Source organism: Oncorhynchus clarkii, chromosome 2, assembly GCF_045791955.1.
Source record: "Oncorhynchus clarkii lewisi isolate Uvic-CL-2024 chromosome 2, UVic_Ocla_1.0, whole genome shotgun sequence".
In the NCBI taxonomy this organism is placed as follows: domain Eukaryota; kingdom Metazoa; phylum Chordata; class Actinopteri; order Salmoniformes; family Salmonidae; genus Oncorhynchus; species Oncorhynchus clarkii.
The window spans coordinates 89,438,090-89,445,629 of record NC_092148.1 but is presented as its reverse complement, the minus strand read 5'-3'; positions in this window follow the sequence as shown (position 1 = coordinate 89,445,629).

Here is a 7,540-nt window from a genome sequence, read left to right as displayed (position 1 = left end):
GGTGACCGTGATGGTTTGAGGGTCAGATTGGGAATTTAGCCAGGACACCGGGGTTAACACCCCTGCTCTTACTATAATTTTGTGCATAATAGTTGTATCTGTTATCAATGGTTATTATGAGTTTTTCTGTAAATTGATGTGGCTCTCTGCAAAATCACTGGATGTTTTGGAACTAGTGACGTAACGCGTCAATGTATACTGAGATTTTTTTTTATATAAATATGAACTTTATCAAACAAAACATACATGTATTGTGTAACATGAAGTCCTATGAGTGTCATCTGATGAAGATCATCAAAGGTTAGTGATTCATTTATCTCTATTTCTGCTTTTTGTGACTTCTCTCTTTGGCTCGAAAAATGGCTGTGTTTTTCTGTGACTTGGCTCTGACCTAACATAATCGTTTGGGTTGCTTTCGTTGTAAAGCCTTTTTGAAATCGGACACTGTAGTGGGATTAACAAGAAGTGTATCTTTAAAAGGGTGTAAAATACTTGTATGTTTGAGGAATTGTAATTATGGGATTTCTGTTGTTTTGAATTTGGCGCCCTGCACTTTCACTGGCTGTTGTCATATCGATCCCGTTAGCGGGATCTCAGCCCAATTAAGTGTGCATTGAATTCAAAATAAATCACTATCACAATTCCTCTTCCATGCTTCACAGTGGGAACCAATAGTAAAAATAAAGAAAAACCCTGGATTGTGTAGGTGTGTCCAAACTTTTGACTGGTACTGTACATACAGACAAACATGCACTGTCTTTCTCACACACACGCACGCACGCACGCTCGCACGCACGCACACACACACACACACACACACACTTGTTTATCAATGTTTCAGGACTTGTCCATTACGTTATAACTCCTATATAACCCTGCTTAACCCCTATATAACCCATATATCAACCATATAAACCCTATAAACCCTATATAAACCTTATTATAACCATATAAACCTTACTTTAACCATATAAACCCTATATAAAGCCTATAAAACATTTCTGAACCCTGTAAACTAGTTAAACCATATAAACCTTATAAACCCTTATAAACCCTATATAAACCATTTAAACTATTTAAACCCTATAAACCCTATACAAACCTTATTATAACCATATAAACCCTATATAAACCTTATACAAACCCTATATAAACCTATAAACCATTTATGATCCTATTATCTTTCTATAAACCCTATATCAATCAAATCAAATCAAATGTATTTATATAGCCCTTCGTACATCAGCTGATATTTCAAAGTGCTGTACAGAAACCCAGCCTAAAACCCCAAACAGCAAGCAATGCAGGTGTAGAAGCACGGTGGCTAGGAAAAACTCCCTAGAAAGGCCAAAACCTAGGAAGAAACCTAGAGAGGAACCAGGCTATGTGGGGTGGCCAGTCCTCTTCTGGCTGTGCCGGTTGGAGATTATAACAGAACATGGCCAAGATGTTCAAATGTTCATAAATGACCAGCATGGTCGAATAATAATAAGGCAGAACAGTTGAAACTGGAGCAGCAGCACGATCAGGTGGACTGGGGACAGCAAGGAGTCATCATGTCAGGTATTCCTGGGGCATGGTCCTAGGGCTCAGGTCCTCCGAGAGAGAGAAAGAAAGAGAGAAGGAGAGAATTAGAGAACGCACACTTAGATTCACACAGGACACCGAATAGGACAGGAGAAGTACTCCAGATATAACAAACTGACCCTAGCCCCCCGACACATAAACTACTGCAGCATAAATACTGGAGGCTGAGACAGGAGGGGTCAGGAGACACTGTGGCCCCATCCGAGGACACCCCCGGACAGGGCCAAACAGGAAGGATATAACCCCACCCACTTTGCCAAAGCACAGCCCCCACACCACTAGAGGGATATCTTCAACCACCAACTTACCATCCTGAGACAAGGCTGCGTATAGCCCACAAAGACCTCCGCCACGGCACAACCCAAGGGGGGGGAGCCAACCCAGACAGGATGACCACATCAGTGAATCAACCCACTCAGGTGACGCACCCCCTCCAGGGACGGCATGAGAGAGCCCCAGTAAGCCAGTGACCCAGCCCCTGTAATAGGGTTAGAGGCAGAGAATCCCAGTGGAAAGAGGGGAACCGGCCAGGCAGAGACAGCAAGGGCGGTTCGTTGCTCCAGAGCCTTTCCGTTCACCTTCCCACTCCTGGGCCAGACTACACTCAATCATATGACCCACTGAAGAGATGAGTCTTCAGTAGAGACTTAAAGGTTGAGACCGAGTTCGCGTCTCTGACATGGGTAGGCAGACCGTTCCATAAAAATGGAGCTCTATAGGAGATATAAACACTACTATATAAACACTATGAACTCTATTTAAACACTAGAACCCTATATAAACCCTATAAACCCTATATGAACACTCTAAACTCTATTTAAACCCTATAAACCCGATATAAACCCTATGAACCCTATTTAACCATATAAACCATTTATGAACCCTATAAATCCTATATTGACCCTGTATAAACCATATAAACCCTATTAACCCTATATAAACCCTGTATAAACCCTGTATTAACCCTGTATAAACCCTATTTAAACCCTATAAACCCTCTATAAACCCTATTTAAACCCTATAAACCCTACACAACCCCTATATAAACCATATAAACCATATTTAAACCCTATAAACCCTATATAAACCCTATATAAACCCTATAAACCCTATATAAACCCTATATAAACCCTATTTAAACCCTATAAACCATATAAACCCTATTTAAACCCTATAAACCCTATTTAAACCCTATAAACCATATAAACCCTATTTAAACCCTATAAACCCTGTATAAACCCTATTAACCCTATGTAAACCCTATATAAACCATATAAACCCTATTAACCCTATATAAACCCTATATAAACCCTATATAAACCCTATTTAAACCCTATAAACCCTACACAACCCCTATATAAACCATATAAACCCTATTTAAACCCTATAAACCCTGTATAAACCCTATTAACCCTATGTAAACCCTATATAAACCATATAAACCCTATTAACCCTATATAAACCCTATATAAACCCTATATAAACCTTATAAACCCTATTTAAACCCTATAAACCCTGTATAAACCCTATTAACCCTATGTAAACCCTATATAAACCAGATAAACCCTATTTAAACCCTATAAACCCTACACAACCCCTATATAAACCATATAAACCCTATTTAAACCCTATAAACCCTGTATAAACCCTATTAACCCTATGTAAACCCTATATAAACCATATAAACCCTATTAACCCTATATAAACCCTATATAAACCCTATTTAAACCTTATAAACCCTATTTAAACCCTATATACCCTACACAAACCCTATATAAACCCTATAAACCCTATATAAACCCTATATAAACCCTATATAAACCCCATATAAACCTTATAAACCCTATTTAAACCCTATAAACCCTACACAACCCCTATATAAACCATATAAACCCTATATAAACCCTATAAACCCTATTAACCCTATATAAACCCTGTATAAACCCTATAAACCCTATAAACCCTATAAACCCTATATAAACCCTGTATAAACCCTATATAAACCCTGTATAACCCCTATAAACCCTATAAACCCTATATAAACCCTATAAACCCTATAAACCCTATTAACCCTATATAAACCCTGTATAACCCCTATTAACCCTATAAACCCTATATTAACCCAATTTAAACCCTATAAACCCTATATAAACCCTGTATCAATGAAGATAGGTAAACTTATACAGCGGTATCATATACTCTTAGAAAAAATGGTTCCAGGTAGAACCCTCTGTGGTTCCATGTAGAACCCTCTGTGGAATGGGTTTTACACGGAACCCAAAAAGGGTTCATAAAAGGGTTCTCCTGTGGGGACAGCCAAAGAACCCTTTTTGGTTCAAAATATAGTGCATAAATGTAGATAGGTAAACTGATAGAGCTGTGGAGAAACCAGGGCTGCATACCGAATGGCCCTCTATTCCTTGTGTACTGCACTGTTTTCCACCAGAGCACCGAGGAACCGGGCACCGTTGAAACCGTTGAGGTCAACTTCACTATCACTGCTTTGAAATTGCCACTCAATGATGTCATTAAGGTCACACTTGCTAGAGGTCACACTCTATTTCATCTGCTAGCCTTTGATCTCAACTGTCCATTTCTCCATGGCCATAGACTGAGTCTTAAATGACACCGTATTCCCTATATAGTGCGCTACTTTTGCCGAGGGCCGGTGGGGCTCATTTCAAAAGTAGTACACTTTATATGAAATACGGTGCAATTTGGGAATCAGACTTTGATTTTAAGACTCCATTTCTATACAGCCATAATAGACTTGGATGGTCACAAAGTTATTTTTTTATTAAGTTACATCAAATTTATATAGAGTTCCTTTCTTCTCCATATTACAGGTCTCATGGGGAGGGAGACATTTTGAAATTGTCCATGAAAAACAATCTGTCATGCTTGGACTGTGCAGTCTGGCTGAATCATTCAATTGACTTTCTTCTCTCTCCTTGATAGCAGAATTACAGTTGAATGTTGGCTGACCTAATACAGTAGAGACACCATACGAGGCTGGGTAATACAATCTTCCTGAGTCTGTGGCTGGATAGAGAGAGTGATCAGATCAGAACTAGAGGAGGTAGGTTTGTAAAGAAAGCAGGATGAGAGTGGATGAGAGCGAGAGAGAGAGAGTGGATGAGAGCGAGAGAGCGAGAGAGCGAGAGAGAGAGAGGGAGAGAGAGAGAGATTAAAAGCCATGGAAGGGGTTGTGGGATGGGGAAATGAGAAGATGATGGATGTGATCGGGGGGAGTCAGGGATGGAACCACAAGCGAACCAGATGGATGTGCCACTGACCTCTCCATACTGATGGAACTGAAGACACATCTTCACAATTTGGAATACTGACTGGTTTCTCCTTTCACAGCTTCCTCAGGTCCCCCATCTCAGTCTGGATACCTGGCCAATACGCTTGTTATTAAAAAGAATGATCAAGGGACACTTGTGTTGGGAACATAGCAACGGTAGATCAATGGAGATGAAAGAAGATAAGAAGACTAGGGATGAATCTCTAAAGATTTCTCCGGTTCTTGACTCCTTGATTCCTCAACCTCTATCTCAGAGAAGAAGAAGAACCAAACCAGTGGGAAGGAACCTCATGTAACCGGAAGGTTGCAAGATCGAATCCCCCGAGCTGACAAGGTACAAATCTGTCGTTCTGCCCCTGAACAGGCAGTTAACCCACTGTTCCTAGGCCGTCATTGAAAATAAGAATTTGTTCTTAACTGACTTGCCTAGTTAAATAAAGGTAAAATAAAAAATTAAAATGTGTTTTCATGCGTTTTGAAAAGATGGTCGGAGAATCAAAGAGAAGGTGTTTGAGATTCACTTGTTGTCCACAGAGTGAACAGCTCATGAATATGAAGTTTATTGTCTGGGGTATCTAACGTGTCTCTAGCTGACCTTATGTTAGCAGGAGACAGGGAACTAACTGTCTGTCGAAGAGACGCCTGTACCTGTCACCTCTCTACTTCTCCTCAGCAGAAGAATGATCCAATACTGATCAGAATTCAAACGTTTGGCCCTGTGGTGAAATTGCTTTTTTTTGGTTTGAAAAGGAGAGATGTTATTTCCCTGAGGCTTGAGGTAATACCAGACCCATTTATTCAAAGTGGGAAACATTCATGCTGATGACTGATATGTTTGGGGTGATAGGTATAAAGGTGAAGGTAATAATGAGATAGCTATCTAGTATCATTTAGGTATTTATTCCTGGTCAAGTTGCAGTCGCACTGAGACGTTGTCCAGAACAAATACCACAATGCTCTAGTTCTTTAAAATATATATATATATATATTTTGTGGTGTTAAATTAGTTCATAGTGGTGAGAAGTGGTGAGTAATGTTTCCTCATCTGGCACACTGGGGGGTGAACCTGAGGCAGAGTGGCTACGTCTATGGAAACCGACCACTTTCCACTAGTCTCATCCCCCAGCTAGCGTGTATTAGCAATGAGCCTGGGGATGAGGTTACCCTTTCACTGACCCCACATTCATTTAGCAGTTCAACACAATAGATGACCCCCAAATCTGCCAAGGCCACGTGTGGATGCAGCGATCACATACCATTCATTCCAGAGGACGATCAATACAAGTTATTTTTTTGATAAACGTAGTCATTTGAAATAACTTTGGTGGTTTGAAAAAAAAAAGAAGCCGTTTGTCAATATTTGTAAAAATCAGTATCCACCCAGCAAAAAATAAATACATGAAGAAGTATTTGTGCTGTTTGACGGTAACTATTCGATCTGGATGGCTGAAGAGTTACCGATCGCTGAAGAGTTACCGATGGCTGAAGAGTTACCGATCGCTGAAGAGTTACCGATCGCTGAAGAGTTACCGATCGCTGAAGAGTTACCGATCGCTGAAGAGTTACCGATCGCTGAAGAGTTACCGATCGCTGAAGAGTTACCGATCGCTGAAGAGTTACCGATCGCTGAAGAGTTACCGATCGCTGAAGAGTTACCGATCGCTGAAGAGTTACCGATCGCTGAAGAGTTACCGATCGCTGAAGAGTTACCGATCGCTGAAGAGTTACCGATCGCTGAAGAGTTACCGATCGCTGAAGAGTTACCGATCGCTGAAGAGTTACCGATCGCTGAAGAGTTACCGATGGCTGAAGAGTTACCGATCGCTGAAGAGTTACCGATCGCTGAAGAGTTACCGATCGCTGAAGAGTTACCGATCGCTGAAGAGTTACCGATGGCTCGCTGAAGAGTTACCGATCGCTGAAGAGTTAGAGTTACCGATCGCTGAAGAGTTACCGATCGCTGAAGAGTTACCGATCGCTGAAGAGTTACCGATCGCTGAAGAGTTACCGATCGCTGAAGAGTTACCGATCGCTGAAGAGTTACCGATCCGCTGAAGAGTTACCGATCGCTGAAGAGTTACCGATCGATCTGAAGAGTTACCGATCGCTGAAGAGTTACCGATCGCTGAAGAGTTACCGATCGCTGAAGAGTTACCGATCGCTGAAGAGTTACCGATCGCTGAAGAGTTACCGATCGCTGAAGAGTTACCGATCGCTGAAGAGTTACCGATACCGATGAAGAGTTACCGATCGCTGAAGAGTTACCGATCGCTGAAGAGTTACCGATCGCTGAAGAGTTACCGATCGCTGAAGAGTTACCGATCGCTGAAGAGTTACCGATCGCTGAAGAGTTACCGATCGCTGAAGAGTTACGATCGCTGAAGAGTTACCGATCGCTGAAGAGTTACCGATCGCTGAAGAGTTACCGATCGCTGAAGAGTTACCGATGGCTGAAGAGTTACCGATCGCTGAAGAGTTACCGATCGCTGAAGAGTTACCGATCGCTGAAGAGTTACCGATCGCTGAAGAGTTACCGATCGCTGAAGAGTTACCGATCGCTGAAGAGTTACCGATCGCTGAAGAGTTACCGATCGCTGAAGAGTTACCGATCGCTGAAGAGTTACCGATCGCTGAAGAGTTACAGAT